Below are 24251 nucleotides of genomic sequence, written 5' to 3' on the forward strand. Positions count from 1 at the left end.
GTTCATCCCAGATGCAGCATCGATCGGCTTCAGTTAGCAGCAGTAGCAAAGGAATCACTCCATCGGGTTCAGTTAACAGCCATCGATCGATCGCTCGGGTTCTGTAACGCGTAGCCTGCAGTGCAATCGCTCGGGTTCAGTTAGATCCCAACGCCTCGCTTGGGTTCAGTTAGAGCCAACGCCTCGCACACACGCGCGTACATACGAGAGAAACGCGCATCGCTCCGCCCCCGACCTCCCCGTAACCGGCAACTCCCCGAAATTTTCCTCCCCCTTGCTTCTACCACGGTTTTTTCCGTCATGGACGGCCCAAAGAATGTCATGCAGCTGCGTCTCCGGCCCGCCCAGGACGAAAAGCCCATTTTCTATCATGATTTTTTGTCATAGAAGTAGGATCCCACCACATCTATGATGATACCGGGTTTTGTCACAATTATCGTCATAGAAGTGTCATATGTATGACAGAAAAAAAATTCGTTCGGCCCAAAATGTCACAGATGTGTCTTTTTTTGTAGTGTATGTTTGTTTCATGCTGTTATCCTTTCCACCTTACCACTGAACTGGTTTACCAAAATGAGTTCCATATACAAGATTGTAAACCTGAGATGTGTTTGTTTGTTTCTCTTTTAGAACGCGGATAAAATATTGGAGAAGAGTACCCCGTTATGCAATGGTAAAGGAAGTAATGCAGATAAGGTTCAAGATAGTGAGACATCCTTGTTGGTCTCCAAGAAAGCTGATAAAAACTATACTGAAGACACTGAGACAACCCCAAAGTCCTGTCTTGATGAAGTGTTTCAGTTACTGGCTACCACTGCTGGCACCAGCTCTTCGAACTCGTTGCCTGAATCAGTTCGGATTCTTGAGTCTCAACTTCAAGTTGAAAGACATCGATCAGATGTTATGCGACAGGAAGCCGAAGGGCTGAGGAAGTCCCTGCAGAATTCAGATGCATACTTTCTGGTGCAACAGCAAGTGCTGGAGGACTTAAGCGCCAAACAAGAGAAAGTTAATAAGATTGCTAAGCATCTTGCCAGCATTATGGGTACCCAGGATATTGTTTCTTGAGCTCTTCTGAAGTGGTTTCAGTTCTAGACTTGTTTTGCTGTGGCGTTTATATGCTGTTGTGTTCTCTATATTTGCACTGGTGACGAACTTTGATGCCCAGTGGATGTAATATGTGTAATATCCGTGATAGCCTAGCATAGTTGCTTGCTTATTTATTTCCTTATTGTCTTGTTTATTTCTTTGCTTGTAGTCAGTGCAGTTGTTTTTCCGCGGTTTGCTAGTGGCCGCAATAACCTACTTTTTAAAACTAGGCCACAATAACTATGGGCTACATATTTACTGTAGTTACCATTTCCCTCCTATGGGCTGTAGAAACAATGGGCCTTCTATGTGTCGTAGACACAATGGGCCTTCTACGGGCCGTATCATCAATGGGCCTTGTACGTGCCATATGATCGGTTGGCCAAACATGGGCCAATAACAGACCGCATTATGGCCGTAAACGGGCTAGAGTTGGAATCATCTGTTCATGGGCCGACCATAACGGGTCATCGTTAATCGACCGTATTTGATGACGCTATGAAAATGACCCAACGTATTAACGGGCCACAAAACGGGCCGACTGTAACCTCGGGCAGAATTTAGCCCACAACAGAAAATGACAGTAACGGGCCGTAAGTAAATGAATGCTGGAAATGAGCCCAAGAGTAAATGGGCTCTGAGAAGGCCGAAAGATAACATGGGCTGGAAACGGCCCAACGGAATAACGGGCCGTTAATGGGTATAAAGTTATACAGTGTTCATTACTGGCCAGTTTCACCACGGGCCGTTAATGGGTATAAAGTGATACACTGTTCACCGCGGGCCAGTGTCACCATGAGCCGTTAATGTGCCAAGAGTTGTAAAGGGCCTCATATGGGCCGAAAGACATCATGGGCCCTACATGGGCCAGAAGTGAAAACAGGCTGGAATCATATTGGATGGCCCAGATGACGCTACTGGGCGTAATTCGGATAGGGAGTAACGGGCCTTGGGTTAGCGGGCTGTAAATGGGCTATATGCGAATAGGCCGCTAACAGGCTTTCCATGGGCCGGCCCGCCACCTTTTGACCAAGTCAAACGGGCTGGCCTTTTCACAGGAATGGGCCTCTATTAGGCCGTGCCATGTGTCGACGTATCATAGGCGCCTTCTGTCCAACGAGTGGATGACATCTATCCCAACGATGAGCCGACACGTGTTTCTTCCAGCCAATGATGATTTTACACGTGGAAAATCCCCATTTATCGGGGCTGTTAACGGGTTATCGGATCCAAAACCCGACCCGATAGCTTAACAGCGTTCTGTTATGGTGGATGCCATGTGTCGGTCACCCTTGACGAAAGCACTTCTGTGACGCGCGATTTATCGTCATGGAAGTGGACACTTCCATGATGATAATTTTGGTAATGTCATGGAACACTTCTATGACAACACAGGTATGACTATCTTGATTCTGTCATAAAATCGTCATGGATATACATGCATGACAAAAAACGCAACCTACTGTGACAAACATGTATCATCATGGAAGTGTAATTTTTATAGTGAGGGCTGCCAGGTGGCCCATGAGGCAGGGGGCACGCCCAGGGGGGTAGGGGGCGCCCCCACCCTCGTGGATGGTGGGTGGCCCCCCTCAGGTGTTTCTTCCGCTGAATATTTTTTATTAATTCCCAAAATGACTTTCGTGGAGTTTCAGGACTTTTGGAGTTGTGCAGAATAGGTCTGCAATATTTGCTCCTTTTCCAGCCTAGAATCCCAGCTGCCGGCATTCTCCCTCTTCGTGTAAACCTTGTAAAATAAGAGAGAATAGCCATAAGTATTTTGACATAACGTGTAATAACAGCCCATAATGCAATAAATATCAATATAAAAGCATGATGCAAAATGGACGTATCAGTGGTGTATGTACATGAAGAGAATAGGTGCACGTACTTGATACGTCTCCAACGTATCTATACTTTTTAATTGTTCCATGCTATTATATTATCTGTTTTGGATGTTTTATATGCATTAATATACTATTTCATATCATTTTTTGGGACTAACCTATTAACCTAGTGCCCCGTGCCAGTTGCTGTTTTTTCCTTGTTTTTGGCTTTTTCAGAAAGGAATATCAAACGGAATAAAACTTTCGCGATGATTTTTCTTGGACCAGAAGACACCAGTAGGACTTGGAGAGGGGGCCAGAAGCTTCCCTAGGAGGCCACAAGCCTCCTAGGCGTGCCCCAGGTGGGCGCCCCCTGAGGGCTTGTGGGTCCCTCGGGAGTCCTCCAACCCTAATTCTTGCACTATAAATTCCCAAATATTCCCAAACCACCAGAAGCATCCACCAAAATACTTTTCTGCCGCCGCAAGCCTCTGACCTCGTGAGATCCAATCTTGGGGCCTTTTCCGGCAATATGCTGGAGGGGGATTCGATCATGGAGGGCCTCTACATCAACCCTATCGCCCTACCGATGATGCGTGAGTAGTTTACCACAGACCTACGGGTCCATAGCTAGTAGCTAGATGGCTTCTTATCTCTATTTGATCTTCAAAATACAAAGTTGTCCTCGATGTTCTTGGAGTTCTATCCAATGAAATACTTTTTTGCGGTGTGTTTGTTGAGATCCAATGAATTGTGGATTTATGATCGGATTATCTATGAATATTATTTGAGTCTCCTCTGAATTCTTATATGCATGATTTGATATCTTTGTATTTTTCTTTGAACTATCGATTTGGTTTGGCCAACTAGAATGGTTTTTCTTGCAATGGGGAGGTGCTTAGTTTTGGGTTCAATCTTGTGGTGTCCTCACCCAGTGCCATAGTAGGGGTAGCGAGGAACGTATTGTATTGTTGTCATCAAGGATAAAAAGATGGGCTTTACATCATATTGCTTGAGTTTGTCCCTCTACATCATGTCATCTTACTTAAAGTGTTACTCTGTTCTTATGAACTTAATACTCTAGATGCACGCTGGATAGCGGTCGATGTGTGGAGTAATAGTAGTAGATTCGGGCAGGAGACGGTCTACTTATCACGGACGTGATGCATATATTCATGATCATTGCCTTAGATATCGTCATAACTTTGTGATTTTCTATCAATTGCTCAGCAGTAATTTGTTTACCCACCGTATGCTTTCTTTAAGAGAGAAGCCTCTAGTGAAACCTATGGCTCCCGGGTCTACTTTCCATAATATATTTTCACATCTATAAACCAAAAAAACCAAAAATACCTCGCTGTGTTCTATTTACTTTTATTTTGTTTTACGTTTTAGTAATCTTTTGTATCCATCTCTATCAGATCTCATCCTTGCAAGTGACCGTGAAGGGATTGACAACCTCTTTATCGTGTTGGGTGCAAGTGTTTGATTGTTTGTGCATGTGCATATATTGGAGACTTGCTTGTACCTCCTACTGGATTGATACCTTGGTTCTAAAACTGAGGGAAGTACTTATCTCTACTTTGCTGCATCACCCTTTCCTCTTCAAGGGAAAAACCAATGCAAGCTCAAGAAGTAGCAGGAAGAATTTTTGGCACCATCGCCGGGGAGGTTCTACATCAAGCCTACCAAGTACCCATCATAAACTCTCATCTCTTGCATTACATTATTTGCCATTTGCCTCTCATTTTCCTCTCCCCACTTCTAACATTTTCAGAAAGAACACAAAAATATTTGCCTTTTTATTCGCCCTTCTCTCGTTTGTCTGCCAATTTGCTATATTTGCTTGTGTTACCATGTGCATTCTATTTGCTTGCATCTTTGCTTGCTAAAAATCTATTGATATGGATCCACTTAAAGTTTTCTACTTGGATCATCTTCGATCCATATGTGCTCGTGCTAAAACTCCAACTAGTTTAGTTGAGGGAAAATCATTAGATGAGCACGCTCATTTTGTGCATGATTGTTTGTCTGAAAAAGGGGGCTCTTGTGGAATCAAATAAAGCGTTTGCTATGTTATGCTTTGAATCTATGTGAAATTTATGATTTTATTTGCTGCTCGGAGAACCCTAAAAAACACCTTCCCTACCTATGTGAGTTTAATGATAATGAAATCCTATCTTCGTATGCCAAAGGTGTTTATAGTTACTACGAAGAAATTAAAGAATTTGTTGCTTTTAAGGGTGCGTATGAAATTGCTTGTTTGATTGAAAAATATGATATTACTCTCTACAAATCTGAAAATTTTGACATACTTAAATATTGCGATGAACACTATGTTCATAATGCCTATGTTAAAGAATTCATTGAGAGAATGTCTGCTGCTTTGTAAGAAAATAATGATATGCATGAATCTATAGATGATTATGATTCCGTTGATCTGATTGAAATATCCCTTGATGAACATGATGCTTGCTATTCTTATGGCCATGATGCCAATATTAATTATGCTTATGGAGATGAACTTGCTATAGTTCCTTATGTTAAACATGAAATTATTGCTATTGCACCCACACTTGATAGTTCCTTGAATGAAAAGCATGATTCCAATGATGTTATTATAAATTCTATTAATGTAAATTATGCTAAAAATATGCAAAACCCTAAGCTCGGGGGTGCTAGTTTTGCTATGTCCACTACTTATTGCAATGATCATGGTTGGGGTGATGATGTTTCTTATGATCTTGAAAATTTATTTAAACCCCATGATGAGTATGAGATTGATAATAGTTTTTGCAATAATATTGAAAGTTAGTTTAGAAGAGTGTCAACTCTAGATAAAAATAATCCCACATACTTGGAGAATGTTCAATCTTATGATTTTTTTGATAAAAGTGGGCTTGGAGAGGTCATGAATTTATTTGATGATAATCCCACTATTTTGGAAGAGTGTCAACTTTACATGCATGAGGATCGTGTAGAGAATATGTTGTGTGATAGCTATATTGTTGAATTTGAATATGATCCCACATGCAATTATTATGAGAGAGGAAAATATGGTTGCAGAAATTTTCATGTCACTAAATTACCTCACTTCATGTTTAAATTGTCAAAATTTTATTCTTCTTCCTTGCATATGCTAGTTTTTTCTTGCGTTAATAATTTGTTTGCTTATAAAATGCCTATGCATAGGAAGTATGTTAGACTTATATGTGTTTGTAACATATTTTATGATGCTCTTTTTGTGCTTCATCATGTGAGCATCATTGAAATCTCAATGCCTAGCTAAAAGGCTTTAAGGAAAAGCGCTTCTTGGGAGACAATCCAATATTTTTATTTCCTGTTTTTAAATAATTATATAATCTAGAATCTGGTTAGAGGTGTTTTCATGTTTTAAATTAGTGTTTGTGCCAAGTAAGACCTTTGTAATGATTTGGAAGATAGTTGATTTGATTTTGCTGAAAAAATAGAAACTTTTGCGTCCAGTAGAATAATTTTCATAATTCACAGGAACGTGATATGGTTCTAAAATTTTTACACAAGATTTATATACAAATTTCCTAGAGTTTCCTAATTTTTCAGAAGTTTTGGAGTTACATAAGTATACAAAGTTTCCTGATTACTACAGACTGCTCTATTTTAGACAAATTCTATTTTTATTGCGTTATTTGCTTATTTTGATGAATCTATGGGTAGTATCTGGGGGGGGGTATGAACCATGGAGAAGTTGGAATACAGTAGATATAAACACCATATTAAATTTATTATGAGTTCACAACAGTACCTAGGTGGTGATTTGCTTTTCTTATACTAACAAAGCTTATGAGTTTTATGTTGAGTTTTGTGTTGTGAAGTTTTCAAGTTTTGGGTAAAGATTTGATGGACAATGGAATAAGGAGTGGCAAGAGCCTAAGCTTGTGGATGCCCAAGGCACCCCAAGGTACTATTCAACGACAACCAAGCATCTAAGCTTGGGGATGCCCCGGATGGCATCCCCTCTTTTGTATTCAATCCATCGGTAAATTTACTTGAGGCTATATTTTTATTCACCACATGATATGTGTTTTGCTTGGAGTGTCTTGTATGATATGAGTCTTTGCTCTTTAGTTTGCCACAATAATCCTTGTTGTACACACCTTTTGACGGACATGCATTAATCATATATTTATTAGAATACTCTATGTGATTCACTTATATCTTTTGAGCTAGGTAGTTTTGCTCTAGTGCTTCACTTATATATTTTTAGAGCATGGTGGTGGCTTTATTTTATAGAAATTGATGAACTCTCATGCTTCACTTATATTATTTTGAGAGTCTTAAATAGCATAGAAATTTTCTTAGGTTATGAATTTAGTCCTAATATGATGGGCATCCAAGAGGGATATAATAAAAACTTTCATATAAAGAGCATTGAATAATATGAGAAGTTTGATTCCTTGCATTTGTTTTGAGATATAAAGATGGTGATATTAGAGTCATGCTAGTGAGTAATTGTGAATTGGTAGAAATACTTGTGTTAAAGTTTGCGATTCCTGTAGCATGCATGTAAGGTGAACCGTTATGCGATGAAGTCGGAGAATGATTTATTTTTTGATTGCCATCCTTTGTGTGGAGGTCGGGATAGCGCGATGGTTAACTCCTACCAACCCTGCCCCAAGGAGCATGCGTATTAGTAATTTGTTTCAATGGCTAATAGACTTTTTCAATAAGTATGCGAGTTCTTTATGACTAATGTTGAGTCCATGGATTATACGCACTCGCCCCCTTCCACCATTGCTAGCTTCTCTAGTACCGCGCAACTTTCGCCGGTGCATTAAGCCCACCATATATCCTTCCTCAAAACAGTCACCATACCTACCTATTATGGCATTTTCATAGCCATTTCGAGATATATTGCCATGAAACTTCCATCGTTCTGTTTATTATGACACACACCATCATTGTCATATTGTTCTCATATGCACGAGGCATTCATACAGAGTCATATTTTTGTTCTAGCATTGAGTTGTAATTCTTGAATTGTAAGTAAATAAAAGTGTGATGATCATCATTATTAGAGAATTGTCCCATGTGAGGAAAGGATGACGGAAGCTATGATTCCTTCACAAGTTGGGATGAGTCTCCGGACTTTAAAGAAAATAAAAGAGGCCAAAGAAGCCCAAACAAAAAGAAAAAAAGAAAAAAATGAGAAAAGAAAAAAATGAGAAAAGAAAAAAATGAGAGAAAAAGAGAGAAGGGACAATGTTACTATCCTTTTTCGACACTTGTGCTTCAAAGTAGCACCATGATCTTCATGATAAAGAGTCTCCTATTTTGTGATTTTCATATACTAGTGGGAATTTTTCATTATATAACTTGGCTTGTATATTCCAATGATGGGCTTCCTCAAATTGCCCTAGGTCTTCGTGAGCAAGCAAGTTGGGTGCACACCCACTTAGTTTCTTTTTAAGCTTTCATAAACTTATAGCTCTAGTGCATCTGTTGCATGGCAATCCCTACTCACTTGCATCAATATCAATTGATGGGCATCTCCATAGCCTATTAATTTGCCTGTTGATGTGAGACTTTCTCCTTCTTTTTGTCTTCTCCACAACCACAATATTCTATTCCACCTATAGTGCTATATCCATGGCTCACACTCATGTATTGCGTGAAGTTGAAAATGTTTGAGAACAAAAAAGTATGAAACAATTGCTTGGCTAACACCGCGGTTGTCCATGATGAAATACTTTGTGTGATGAAGATGGAGCATAGCCAGACCATATGATTTTGTAGGGATAACTTTCTTTGGCCATGTTATTTTGAGAAGACATGATTGCTTTATTAGTATGCTTGAAGTATTATTGTTTTTATGTCAATATTAAACTTTTGTTTTTATGCCATAATGAAGAAGATTACATTGACAAATATGTTAGGTAGCATTCCACATCAAAAATTCTGTTTTTATCATTTACCTACTCGAGGACGAGCAAGAATTAAGGTTGGGGATGCTTGATACGTCTCCAACGTATCGATAATTTTTTATTTTTCCATCCTATTATACTATCTGTTTTGGATGCTTTATATGCATTAATATACTGTTTTATATTTTTTTTGGGACTAACCTATTAACCTAGTGCCCAGTGCTAGTTGCTGTTTTTTCCTTGTTTTTGAATTTTTCAGAAAGGAATATCAAACGGAGTCCAAACGGAATAAAACTCTCGTGATGATTTTTCTTGGACCAGAAGACACCCGTAGGACTTGGAGAGGGGGGGCAGGAGCTTCTCGAGGAGGCCACAAGCCTCCTAGGCGCGCCCCAGGGGGGGGCTGAGGGCTTGTGGGCCCCTCGGGAGTCCTCCACCCTAATTCTCGCACTATAAATTCCCAAATATTCCCAAACCACCAGAAGCGTCCACCAAAATACTTTTCTATCACCTCATGAGATCCCATCTTGGGGCCTTTTCCAGCGATTTGTCGGAGGGGATTCGATCATGGAGGGCCTCTACATTAACCCTATCACCCTACCGATGATGCATGAGTAGTTGACCACAGACCTATGGGTCCATAGCTAGTAGTTAGATGGCTTCTTCTCTCTCTTTGATCTTCAATACAAAGTTCTCCTCGATGTTCTTGGAGTTCTATCTGATGTAATACTTTTTTTCTGTGTGTTTGTTCAGATCCGATGAATTGTGGATTTATGATCAGATTATCTACTGAATTCTTATATGCATGATTTGATATCTTTGTATTTCTCTTTGAACTATCGATTTGGTTTGCCCAATTAGATTGGTTTTTCTTGCAATGTGAGAGGTGCTTAGTTTTGGGTTCAATCTTGCGGTGTCCTCACCCGATGACATAGTAGGGGTAGCGAGGCACGTATTGAATCATTGCCATCAAGGACAAAAAGATGGGGTTTACATCATATTGCTTGAGTTTGTCCCTCTACATCATGTCATGTTACTTAAAGCATTACTCCGTTCTTATGAACTTAATACTCTAGATGCATGCTGGATAGAGGTCGATGTGTGGAGTAATAGTAGTAGATGCAGGCAGGAGTCAGTCTACTTATCACGAACTTGATGCCTATATTCATGATCATTGCCTTAGATATTGTGATAACTTTGAGCTTTTCTATCAATTGCTCAACAGTAATTTGTTTACCCACCAGATGCTTTCTTTAAGAGAGAAGCCTCTAGTGAAACCTATGGCCCCTGGGTCTATTTTCCATCATATATTTTCAGATCTATAAACAAAAAACCCAAAAATACGTTGCCGTGTTTTATTTACTTTTATTTTCACTGGTACGCGTTGATGCTATGCAAACGGTTTTAACCCCTTTTCCGCGACGACATTTGGAACTGTCGCCTAGTGAGTGACGGTGATAGGAGGCTCCTTCCCACACGACCCAGAAACCATCGGGGATAGGGAGCCTTGATGCATACAATTGTCCATGTATAACCGTTTTCAATATCTCGAATATCCCAAACGCTTCATGTCGTGGAATTGTCATGGCAGATGTCCTAGTGTGAGGACTTAGTCGTGAGGCCAACACATCTATGTGATAGCTTGAGAGCGGTTGATCGGAATCGAGAGACGCAACACAAGACAAGGGTTTAGACAGCTTCGGGCCCCAGGAAACATCATCCAGTAACAACCCTACATGTTGTTTGTGGCTAGGTCTCATTATCATCACGAGGGAGTCGCCGTATATCCGGCTCTCCTAGTTGTGTCTAGCCTTAAGATTATTCAACCTCTCCCTCTTGGGGTGCTCTGCCCCTCTTTATATAAGATGAAGGGGCAGGTTACATGACTAGCCCTAGTAGGATTAGGATTACTCTATTACAAGTGGAGTCCTAGTCTTGCTTCCTTTGTAAGGGAATATTCCTTACGCTTTCCTCTTAAGCTAGCCCAGCATAACATGAGCCGGCCTTCTGGGCCTTGGACCTAGTCCTCTATCTGACCCGCCATCGGAACCATTTGTGTGTCGCCAGGCTTTTGAGTCGTCAGACCAGTGAACCGCCAGACTCATGAGTCGCCAATCCTCCGGCGGGTTACCAATGAAACGCCAAGTCCCAGCCGGGTCATATATCTGGCCGGGTCATACCGCGGGATATATCCCCGACATTAGCCCCTAGTTTAATTTTGATTTATCCATGTTAAACTGATCTGCAACATAAACACAAGAACAAATTTGACAGGTTGTGCTCCGAGTTAAATTTTCTTGTAAGCCGGCACTTGATCGTCTTTAAGTCCTTGTCATTTCCTTCTTCTAGAAAATCCGGGTCAATAGGCCAGCTTCATACTCAATTTGCTGACGTTGGTTTCGCACAGAAATATTGTGAAGAATAATTCATTTGACTCAACTCCCAATGATTAACAAAAATATTGGTCTTTGAAATACTCATCCGATCTTCAGCCGGCTTGAAGATGTAAAACTTGCCGGTTTATCCAAAATTGTCGTCTTGTAAATACTGATGGCACTGGGTCATAATTGTTGCTAATCATCAAGCTTGAAAATATACCTCCCTTATATGCATATCACTTGTAGCCCCCAAGTCTTAAGAAGGGAGCGTAGTAACCGCTCAAGACTTGCTTCAATATAAATGTTACAACTTGAAGAAATTCAAGTTGTTCATCTCAGTCACTAGTCAAAACTGAATATTCCACATATGTAGCCCCCAAGTGTCGGGTTGTCATGCTTGCAGCAACCTGGGACTTGTAATTGCCTGATACTCATGAAAACTTGAACTAGTGTAGCCCCCAAGGGCCGGATCAGTAAGATAATCCTGAGCTGGGACTTTATATATACTTCATTGAAAATAACATCATATGATGTAGCCTGCATCATAGGGCTTGAACCCACGTCGACAAGGTTAAGAGCCTTGTGCTTTACCAACTGAGCAATGGACCCTTCAATATAATGGATTTAACTTGTGTACTTTGAACTTTTAACATGAGCAATTGGTAGCCCCCAAGGGCCGGCTCATTACAATGTGATGAGTCGGGTCTTCAATAAGGCGAGTAAAAAATGACCTTGCATTAGCCCCCAAGTGCCATGGTGCATGCTGGCAGTGACATGAGACTTGCATATTTGATGTGATCTCAACTTGAATAATGTAGCCCCCAAGTGCCGGGTCGTGTGCCTGCAGTGACTCAGGACTATTCCTTCCATTGTAGAATTAATCATATCCATTGATAAAGAAATAATAACCATTGCGCTGAAGCGACTTTGAAAACTTCAATCATAATACTGGTTATTGATAACCATAATAAAAATCCAGCCATGTTGGCTATTCAAGATTTTAATAATATAATCCGGTATGAAAACATCAATTATTCAATATCATCATGAAAATCCAGCCAATTTTGGCTATTAAATATTTGAATACCTTATCGGTTGACAAGTAAATCCGGAGTTTAAATACCCGGCAACTCTTGGCCGATGGCGACTTAATGCGCATTCATTGTAAGCCGGAATTTTGTAACCTGGTGGCTTATAGCCTTTGTGACAATCAATAATTGATAACCCTTTTGAAACACCAATTTCAATTTTTGATGATGGGCTTGAACATAATCATTTATATAAGTCATAGCTCTGCAAATCCTGTACAAAGTTACAACAACATATGCCCTAGCGACTTAACGTCAAAACCCAGGGCGGGTAACAACCCAAACATAATATAGTCTTATGCATCATGGAAAAGACTAGAATTAAGGCCATTCAAGCCTAAACATACTGGCGACTTAACGTCAAAAACCAGAGCGGGTTATCAAAACCTTGCATACGTATATAACCAAGAAAACATACCTATAAAATTGGCTCATACTGCCGGCTTACATTGCCATACCCAGCGAGGGCAATAATCCAATGATTTATAAGCGCATGATTTCAATGGTGCAATCCAAATTATACTGACGACTCAATGATAACAATCCGTCGCGGGTATTGACCCGTAGGCATGCAATACCATGATTTTGATTGCTCAAGGCAAAGATATCTTGGCGACTTAGCGCCCGCTATCAGGGCGGGTTATCAAACCCTGAAGAAGCTCAATGATGATTCATATAATCAAGGCTACATGGCCTATGAACTTAGTTCACACTGCCGCCTTATCATGCCAGATGCAGCAAAGGGTAATAACCCCAAAAAGGCCTCAGAGCCTAAACTCCAAGTGCACAATCATATCATACTGGCGACTTAGAGTCCGCCATCATGGTGGGTTATAAAAAACCCAAAGATGCTCAAATATGAGACATAGACAAGGCTTCTTGGCCCGACTTGTGAAAACCATATGGTAAGAAAAAAGGAGTGATATAAATCAAAGATGAAGAAAAAATCAAAAACACACGAGGCTTTTATAGGCTGCCAAACCAAAATTTTCTTCTTCAATGAAACTAGCAAGATAGCCATTGGAATATCCGCGCTTTCTGTAAGCCGGCTCTCACATGACCCAATCGACATTTTAACATGGATAAGTTCAGGGTATTATTAAAAGATTGACTTATCGACAGTATGCGGGGTTGGAGTAGCATCGTGCAAAACATGCCGGTTTAACCAAGTTTCAAGGAAGGCGGCTTAATAGCCTGGGTTTATCCTTGCTTTCCGTAAGCCGGCTCTCACATGACTCAATCAATGTTTTTAACCTTAACAAGTTCAGGGTCTTATTTAAAAGATTGACTGTTAAGAACATAGAAGGTCATTCAGGATTACCTGATAGAAAAGCATCTGGCCCACAGGCATAATAACCCAGATTTTTGGTGAATACACCTGGCGTCCAGGCCAATCAAAAGGGTGAATATAGTTGTGTTCTTTGAAAAGGAAGCCCCCAAGTGATGTTTACAGCCCAGCCTGTAAGCTGGATCAAAGGGTAGTCATAGCTATGCTCAGTGAGCAGGAAGCCCCCATGTATTTTGTAATAAGACGTATAAGCCAGAATCTTCTATGCCAGCTCTTTTCCATCCGACGAATTGCAAACCTCTCGACTCCCGAGGAATTCCCTCCAAGAACTCAACACCACCGTGCGTGAGCCCCATGGTGGGCGCCAACTGTCGTGGAATTGTCACGGCAGATGTCCTAGTGTGAGGACTTAGTCGTGAGGCCAACGCATCTATGTGATAGATTGAGAGGGGTTGATCGGAATCGAGAGACGCAACACAAGACAAGGGTTTAGACAGCTTCGGGCCCCGGGGAACATCATCCGATAACAACCCTACATGCTGTTTGTGGCTAGGTCTCATTATCATCACGAGGGAGTCATCGTATATCCGGCTCTCCTAGTTGTGTCTAGCCTTAAGATTATTCAACCTCTCCCTCTTGGGGTGCCCTGTCCCTCCTTATATAAGTTGAAGGGCCGGGTTACATGACTAGCCCTAGTAGGATTAGGATTACTCTATTACAAGTGGATTCCTAGTCTTGCTTCCTTTGTAAAGGAATATTCCTTCCGCTTTCCTCTTATGTCGTCCCACCATAACATGAGCCGGCCTTTTGGGCCTTGGTCCTAGTCCTCTATCTGACCCGCCATCGGAACCATTTATGTGTCGCCAGGCTCATGAGTCGTCAGACCAATGAACCGCCAGACTCATGAGTCACCAATCCTCCGGCAGGTTACCAATGAAACTCCAAGTCCCAGCCATGTCATATATCCGGCCGGTTCATACCGCGGGGTATCCCCGACACTTCATCCTTGCTACTCGTTTGTGCTCGCATTGCCATCGCAGTCAGAGTTTTGTGGTTTTACGTAAAACCAGACAAATTCTAGGCACGGAGTTTTATGATGCCTCGCACATCACAAACAGTTCATGATTATAAACCGTGTACGATAGGTATACAATCACACACATTTAGTTTTCCCGCATCGTATGCGATAGTGTCTGACATCACACACGCTTTGCAAACGACAACTGTGTGCATTGTTACACACGTTTCCTCTCTGTGAACCGTGTGTGCCGTAATGACATGCACACCATAATTTTGCCCTAATTTAATTGTCGCTATTTAAAATTGTACCTAATTTAAACTTGAAAGTAGGCTTCAACTTTATTCATATCCATCAGGTTCAAACAACCAATGCATTATTCTATTCACAGGTACATATGTTTAAGAATTACATAAGCACTAAATAAAGAACCAGGGTTCTATACTTGTAGTATTACAGATGGTAAAGAAAGAGGCGACAGACATTCCGGTTGCTTAACAAGGTGAAGCGGAATGGCCCTATTGTGCTCTCCTAGACGCAGAAGGCACGTAGGACTCTAGTCCAACCCCTTGTGATGGCCGGCCGCCAATCATGTAGTTTGAGAGGTAATCTTGAGTAAACTACTTCAGGATCCACTACAAAAGAAAAAAGATTCAGACATTGTCATCTAACACAACTCATTACGGGCAGTAAAAAGAAGGCTACCGGGTTCTTACTTACCATCCTATAGTTCATTGTTGTCTTGCATAAAGTGTAAACAAATAGTTCGATTGATGTCTTTGGACCCATTTTAATAACAATCTTTATCGGTTTACTCACTTGATGTTGGTTCATGAATATCTCATTGCCCTAGAAAGGGTTGAAGTGTGGAACTTTGGCAATAATATATGTACCTAAAAGCACCAAGTTAATATTAGAAGGTAAACAACAATTGAAAAATGATGTAGTACAACACTCCCTCCATCCCATTATATAAGATTTTATTACATGTATATCTAGACATCATCAGAACATTAAGGTGACACTCTTCCTTGTTGCTATGTAGCCTGGGATTGCCTATTTAGTCCTTTAGTAAAATGTATGTTGCTATATAGCCTCAGATATATTAAATATGGCCCTAGTTAACCTACTGATAAATGGGTTACCGATATCCTGAACAGTGAGTACATATAAGCAGTGCGATGAAACTAACCTCGATGGAAAACAACACTTTTCTCAATATTGTCCTATATGAGTACATATAAAGGCATGTTAAGCACAACAGGCTAAACATCAACCAAATATATCCATGGTAGACAACATAATCTACAAATGATAGCTTCAGTGTGCAGGCTTAAGCACGCTAGTTAAGAAAAACAACAAGTGGAAAGGTGTGTTAACTCCTTCAAGCATAACATTTAAAAACAAGCAAATAGTCATTCAAACTAATATTGTGATGGTCTAAAGTACACTAGTTATTGTTAAAAAAACAAAAAGGCATGTTAACTGCAATATCCTTAACAACAACCAAATATTGTAATTCATAGTGGTATTGTTGAAACTGTTATTGATGAAATTGAACTGCATGGCAAATAGTTACACATATAGAGTATCATATTGTGAAGAACTGAAATAAACAAGTCATAAGGCCATCTCTAGCCGATCCTTTAAAAGTTAAAGGATTAAAACCCTTAGTGGATATATATATATTCCAGTAATTTTTGGCCTTTTCTAGTCGATCCCCTAAACTTAACGTTGTAAGCTTAAATTTGATCAAGTTCAAAGAAGGTTCAACTGAAAGTAGCATGCATTCAAACATAAACATAGACAGTTTTGCATAACTGAACATAAAACATAAAACTAAGCTAAACTACTTTCGGTAGAACTAGAGGTCGATCCAATCCTTCCTCGTCATGTACGGTGTGCCGCGAGCTGGGTCCGGGCCGATGCCGTCGTCGGGGTCGTGGGGGAAGGCACTCCTCCACTCGTCGACATCGATCTCCTCGTCCTCAGGGCCCACCTTGACGCCCTCCGCGCCGTCGTCGCCGCTACCTTTGACCTCATCATCGGAGGAGAACGAGATAACCTCGCCGCCCTCCACACCGCCGTCCTCGCCGCCTTCGACCTCATCATCGGAGGAGAGCGTGATAACCTCGCCGCCCTAAACGCCGACAAAGATCGCCCGCTCCGCCTCCACGAGCTCTGGATGCTGCCGGCGGAGCTCTTGCATGTAGGCCTCGGCAGCGGCCTTGGCCTCGAGGCGCTCCCACGCCTCGCGGTCCTCCTGCGCCATAGGCGAGCTCACCACCCCTGGCTTTGGTGAAACCAGGTCGACCGAACATGTGCCGAAGGGAAAATTGAGCCTAGCCGCCGCGCCGTGGTAGCAGACCTGCCAGCGGTCGTACTCCATGGCCGCGTGCTCAGCCGTGTGGAAGCTACCGAGCCACCGACGGGTGTGGGTCTCCCAATCTGTAATCTCGGCGACCCACGTCCCCCACCGCCGCTGCCGGACCCTGAGGTAGGACCTCGTCGGCTGCCAGGTCCGAGGGAGGACGGGGGAGTCCTTGAACCAGTGTACGGGCGCGGCGCCGGGTGGATCGGGGGACCGGCGACGGCCGGTCGAGCCCGCGGAGGACGACGGGGACACCTTGGCGGCCACCTCACCGGCGTCGGGCGAAAAGGCCGCGATAAACCTCCTTTTGTCCATTGGCTCCTCGAGGTCCCCGGCACACAGACAGAGGTTGAGGATGGATGCGCCGGCGATGGCGGCGACCTACCAATGGTTTTGAGGGTTGTGTGTGTCTGTGTGAGCGGAGGTTCTGGGGAGTGGGTGGTGTGTGTGGAGGGGGGTGGGGGGCTAGGTGGTGTTTGAGGAAATACTGCGACAACTGAAAATTTTACTAAGCGGGAGTAACAAGGCGGGGCTACTGAAAATTTGGATCAAGGGAGAGAAGATATTTTTGAGATTGCGAGGGATGCAGAGGCGGGAGTAAAATGCCGGGGCTACTGAAAATTTGAATCAAGGGACTGAAGCAGAGCGGGAGTGACAGACATCGCACACGGTCCGCACATACTAATCATGTGCTATCAAACATTAAAACCTTCTAGGTGGTAGATATTTTCGAGATTGCGAGGCAGTAATATTTTTGAGATTGCGAGGGATGCAGAGGAGGGAGTATTTGGGGAGCGAGCTAGTGTGATTGACACGCCGACTTTGGACTGTAGCCGACGCACCTTATCTCGTAAGCCATAGGCGTACTATACACCAACAGTGCTCCAGGATATTTTGTACTACATCTCACACGGTTGGTGATGATAAGCTGTGTGGGATCTACTTCATTTTTCATCTTGATTTGAATTACATAATGGGGTCATAGTGGCAATGGACGATGTTTGAATTTCTAGACCTTTTATCTGCAGTGAACATGCAACTATATGTGTGTCATAAAAGAATTGGAATTATTCAGGGTTCGTTTGGACATTTTATACATTAAACTGGTTTTCTAGCCATTTCGGTGCACAATTCAAAATTAAAGTACATGCACATGCTCTGATGCATATAAATTGGTTGAAAAATCAAATATGTGTCCTTGGGTGCATGCTTAGGCCCCATGCAAGAAATGGGAATGAATTTCAAACACTACGGCACTGTTGATTGCCGGCAAAATGTTGAGATACCTGGTTTTTAAATTCTAGTAAATCCAAAACTCTTCTGAAATTCATGAAACTTGGCATGGTATCAAGGAGTGGCATCAACATGCCATGGTACAAAAATTGTCCCATTTGGGGCAGGTTTGGATATAAGCTTCTCACAAACCAGAGCTTCTCACAACAAGCGTGATGGTTTCAGTATAGAACGTGCCACCTTTGGGGATGAAACGATATCCGTTGCCTCTTACTGCTTTCAGAAATTTTCTAGTGCCAACATAGAACAACAGGACTGTTGTGTTAAATTTTGGAATTTTTCAGGATTCGTTTGGACATTTTCATACATTAATGGGGTTTTCTAGGCATTTTATGTGCATAATTCAAATTTGAAATACATGCACATGCTCCAGTGCATATAAATTGGTTGAAAAAACAAATTTGTGTCCTTAGGTGCATGCTTAGGTCCCATGCAAGAAAAGGGAATGAATTTCGAACACCAGGGCACTGTTGATTGCCCGCAAAACATTGCGATACCAGGTTTTTAAATTCTAGTAAATCCAAAACTCGTCTGAAATTCATGAAACTTGGCATGCTATCATGGAGCAGCATCAACATGCTGTGGTAAATTTTTTGTCCCATGTGGGGGCAGGTTTGGGTATAAGCTTCTCACAAACCAGAGCTTCTCACAACAAGCGTGATGATTCCGGTAGGGAACGTGCCACCTTTGGGGGCGAAATGATATCCGTTGCCTCTTATTGCTTTCAAAAAAATTCTAGTGTCAATGTAGAACAACAGGAGTGTTGTGTTTAATTTTGGAATTTTTTGGGGTTCGTTTGGCCTTTTTTACACATTAATTGGGTTTCTGGGCATTTAATGTGCATAATTCAAATTTGAACTACAAGCACATGCTCCAGTGCACCAAAGTTGGTTGAAACATCACATGTGTGTCCTTGGGTGAATTTCTAGGTCCCATGCAAGAAATGGAAATGAAATTCAAACACCAGGGAACTGTTGATTGCCGGCAAAATGTTGAGATACCTGGTTTTTAAATTCTAGTAAATCCAAAACTCATCTCAAATTCATGAACTTGGCATGCTATCGTGGAGCGGCATCAACATGCCGTGGTAAAACTTTTATCCCATTTGGGGCAGGTTTGGGTATAAGCTTCTCTCAAACCAGAGCTTCTCACAACAAGCATGATGGTTTCGGTAGAGAACGTGCCACCTTTGGGGACAAAACGATATCCGTTGCCTCTTATTGCTTTCAAAATTTTCTAGTGTCAACACATAACAACAGGAGTGTTGTGTTTAATTTTGGTATTTTTCGGGGTTCGTTTGGCCTTTTTATACATTAATTGAGTTTCTAGGCATTTAATGTGCATAATTCAAATTTGAGCTACAAGCACATGCTCTAGTGCACCAAAGTTGGTTGAAAAATCACATGTGTGTCCTTGGGTGAATTTCTAGGTCCCATGCAAGAAATGGGAATGAAATTCAAACACCAGGGCACTGTTGATTGCCGGCAAAACGTTGAGATACCTGGTTTTTAAATTCTAGTAAATCCAAAACTCGTCTGAAATTAATGAAACTTGGCATGCTATCATGGAGCGGCATCAACATGCCGTGGTAATTTTTTTGTCCCATTTGGGGCAGGTTTGAGTATAAGCTTCTCACAAACCAGAGCTTCTCAAAACAAGCGTGAAGGTTTCGCTAGGGAACGTGCCACCTTTGGGGACGAAACGATATCCATTGCCTCTTATTGCTTTCAAAAAATTTCTACTGTCAACATAGAACAACAGGATTGTTGTGTTTAATCTTGGAATTTTTCAGGGTTCGTTTGGCCTTTTTTACACATTATTCGAGTTTCTGGGCATTTAATGTGCATGATTCAAATTTGAACTACAAGCACGTGCTCCAGTGCACCAAAGTTGGTTGAAAAATCACATGTGTGTCCTTGGGTGAATTTCTAGGTCCCATGCAAGAAATGGAAATGAAATTCAAACATCTCGGCATCGTGGCTCGGCTGGAAAGATTGAGGAACTTGGTTTTTTAATTCCTGTTAATCCAAAACACGCCTGAAAATCATGAAGCTTGGCATGGTGTCATGACATGGCACCAACATGCTGTGGTAATTTTTCTGTTCGATTTGCGAAGGCGCACACATTAACAATCAACAAAGTCATTTAGAACAAGTGTTGTCACGTTACAAATCAGAAACACAAGTATTATTGAAACCGTGGGTGTTCTACTTACCAATTATGTGCCGCCACACGTCCCCTTTTTTTATTAGCTAGGAGGTGTCGTGCGGGGTAGCTATTTGAGTACAGGAGGCGTGCGATCAGACCCCTGCCCGTGCTCATCAGGGGGAGAGCCCTTTGACATCTACCCGCCGCACACCACCCTCCCAACGTCTCCATTAATGGCGCCCGAACCCCTGTTCTACGGCATGTCTATATGTCTCACTGGACTTAGATTTAAGAGAGAAAAATAAAAATCTAAAAATAACGTTTTGCACGGATCTTGATGTAAGATCCGACGGACCTATATAGCATCGACTACGACTTATAGCAGGCATGATGAATATAAGGACGATGACAGTGGATAATAATTGTCTTACATATTTAGGAACATAATTTAAAAAAGCCACATGCGGCAACGCCCGAAATACACAAGGGCAAAAGAAGAAGGAAGACAACGATCTGGCTCGCTGATCTCTACTTTCTTGATGCATCACTGCAGGCCGTAGGAACTAGTCTTCGCGACGAGCGGCGATGAGCTCTTTCTTGTCCTCAAGATGCTGCTTGAGAGCATCCATGGATTCCTCCACCAGCCTTCTGCGCTTGATGCGCAGCCTGGCATTCTTGTCCATCAGTTTCTTGATGATGACGCCGACCCTCTTCAACAAGGTAGTGGTCTCCTCCTGCTACTCTGCACTTCCGACGATATTCGCCCTCAGCAGGTCGCGCTCGGCCCGGAGCTTCACATTGCTCTCATTTAGCTGCCGGATGACGCCGGTAGCCTGTTCAAAAGAGGCTTTCATGTCATCCTGCAACCTCACCCAGCCGAAGATCTGATCCATCTGGCTATGGACAATCGCATGCATGCGCCTGTAAGAGTCCTCGCCTGCCCGCGAGACATTTTCCCAGTCCGCCGCGGTGCGGGAGGACATCTCTGCTGCATTCGCGGCATGGCGGGACATCTCTTCTGCTTCTGCAGCGCGGTCGGACCAGTCTGCTGCATTGAAGGTGCGGTGGGACCTTCATGCTGCTTCGGCGGCGCGGCGGGACATCTGTGCTACTACGGCTGCACGGTGGGACATGCCGGCTGCGTTCGCGACGAGGCGGGACATCTTTCGTGCTTCTGCTTCCATGCTCGCATCTCCTTGGTGGCAATCTCTCGACCCAGAACTCACGCTAGCCATGGCAGACGCAAGGGAACAATGATGAATGACTTGTTTGTTATTGTGGATGAGGAGTTGAGGAGGAATGTGCAGTCATCTTGGAGTAGTACTATTTATAACCAAGTACTAATACGCTCCTAAGTGGGAAAACGTTTAGGTTTTGATCGGTGTGAACAGGTTTGCAATTTGGAATGTGACAGGACGCAGGCTCAAAATTTACTGACGGTTATAAGTGCGACACTATTCCCGAAAGGCGTAACGTGGGCATGTACGCTTTCTTGGCCGCGTACATGGTGTTTGCACCATAGGGTGCACCGCAATAGGCAATGTCAGCACACGTCTTGTTCCAACAACCGTGCACGCTCGTTATTACTATCACACATGCTTCTTTTAATTAGAATGTGTGTGCCAAATAAGGCTTCAAATCTGCAATGTTAAAAGTGGGACTAACCCCAAAATCTGTAGGCAGCTGAAGTTTATATACATTATCATTTATTTTCCCTAACACCTTAAAAGGTCCGTCAGCACGTGGCATTAGCTTTGATTTGCGCAAATCAGGAAATCTATCCTTATGCAAATGTAACCAAACAAGATCTCCAGGTGCAAACACAAAATGTTTTCTACCCTTATCTCCAGCAAGTTTATATTTAGCATTCATACGCTCAATGTTTTCCTTAGTTAACTCATGCATTTTTAAAATCAATTCAACACGTTGTTTAGCATCAAAATTAACCTTCTCCGAAGATGGAAGAGGCAACAAATCAATAGGTGCACGAGGTAGGAAACCATACACAACTTCAAAAGGGCACATCTTAGTAGTAGAATGCAATGAATGGTTATAAGCAAATTCAATATGAGGCAAGCATTCCTCCCACATTTTCTTATTATTCTTCAAAATAGCCCTAAGCATAGTAGACAATGTTCTATTGACTACTTCAGTTTGTCCATCAGTTTGGGGGTGACAAGTAGTACTAAAAAGCAGTTTAGTCCCCAACTTAGCCCATAAACATCTCCAAAAGTGGCTAAGAAATTTAGTATCACGATTTGAAACAATAGTATTTGGCACACCATGCAAGCGAATAATTTCACGAAAGAACAAATCAGCAACATTAACAGCATCATTGCTTTTATGACATGGTATAAAGTGTGCCATTTTCTAGAATCTATCCACGACAACAAATATGCAATCCCTCCCCTTCTTTGTTCGAGGTAAACCTAAAACAAAGTCCATAGATATATCCTTCCAAGGAACACTAGGTACAGGCAAAGGCATATATAAACCATGAGGATTGAGTCATGACTTAGCTTTTTGACATGTAGTGCAGCGGGCAACAAAATGCTCAACATCCCGTCTCATCTTTGGCCAAAAGAATGTGTAGCAAGTACATCCTCTATCTTCTTCACGCCAAAATGTCCCATTAATCCTCCTCCATGTTCCTCCTTCAACAACAAAATACGAACGAAGCTAGCTGGAATGCATAGCTTGTGAGCACGAAACACAAATCCATCATTAATGACGAACTTGTTCCATGTTCTCCCTTCTTTACAATTCTGTAATACATCTTTAAATTCAGCATCATGCACATATTGATCTTTGATGGTCTCCAAACCGAATATTTTAAAGTCAAGTTGTGAAAGCATAGTATAACGACGAGACAATGCATCAGCAATAACATTTTCTTTACCCTTCTTGTGTTTAATGACATAAGGGAAAGTCTCAATGAATTCAACCCATTTAGCATGTCTACGATTCAATTTAGCTTGACTTTTAATACGTTTCAAAGATTCATGATCAGAATGTATAACAAATTCTTTGGGCCATAAATAATGTTGCCATGTTTCTAAAGTCCAAACAAGAGCATATAATTCTTTATCATAAGTAGAATAATTCAAACTAGGCCCACTCAATTTTTCAGAAAAGTATGCAACAGGTTTGCCATCTTGTAATAACACACCTCCTAATCCAATTCCACTAGCATCACATTCAAGCTCAAATGTCTTATTAAAATCAGGAAGTTGGAGTAAAGGAGCATGTGTCAACTTATCTTTCAACACCGTGAAGGCTTCTTCCTATGTGGTACCCCAAACAAAAGGCACATCCTTCTTTGTAAGCTCATTGAGAGGTGCAGCAATGGTGCTAAAATCTCTCACAAAATGCCTATAGAATCCAGCGAGTCCAATAAAACTCCTCACTTGTATGACCGTTTTGGGTTGCGGCCAACTCTCGATAGCTTCAATCTTGGCTTTATCAACTTCAATTCCCTATGGAGTAACAACATAGTCAAGAAAAGACACTCGGTCGGTGCAAAAGGTGCACTTCCCAAGGTTACCAAACAGACATGCATCACATAGAGCAATAAAAACAACACGTAAATGTTCCAAATGTTCCTCCAAAGATCTGCTATAAATCAATATGTCATCAAAGTAAAATACCACAAATCGTCCAATGAAAGCACGTAAAACTTTGTTCATTAATCTCATGAAAGTACTAGGTGCATTAGTTAACCCAAAAGGCATGACTAACCACTCATATAATACAAACATAGTTTTAAATGTTGTTTTCCATTCATCTCCCAATTTCATATGAATTTGATGGTATCCACTACGCAAATCAACTTTGGAGAATATTGTAGAG

Source organism: Triticum dicoccoides, chromosome 7B (genome assembly GCF_002162155.2).
Source record: "Triticum dicoccoides isolate Atlit2015 ecotype Zavitan chromosome 7B, WEW_v2.0, whole genome shotgun sequence".
Taxonomy (NCBI): domain Eukaryota; kingdom Viridiplantae; phylum Streptophyta; class Magnoliopsida; order Poales; family Poaceae; genus Triticum; species Triticum dicoccoides.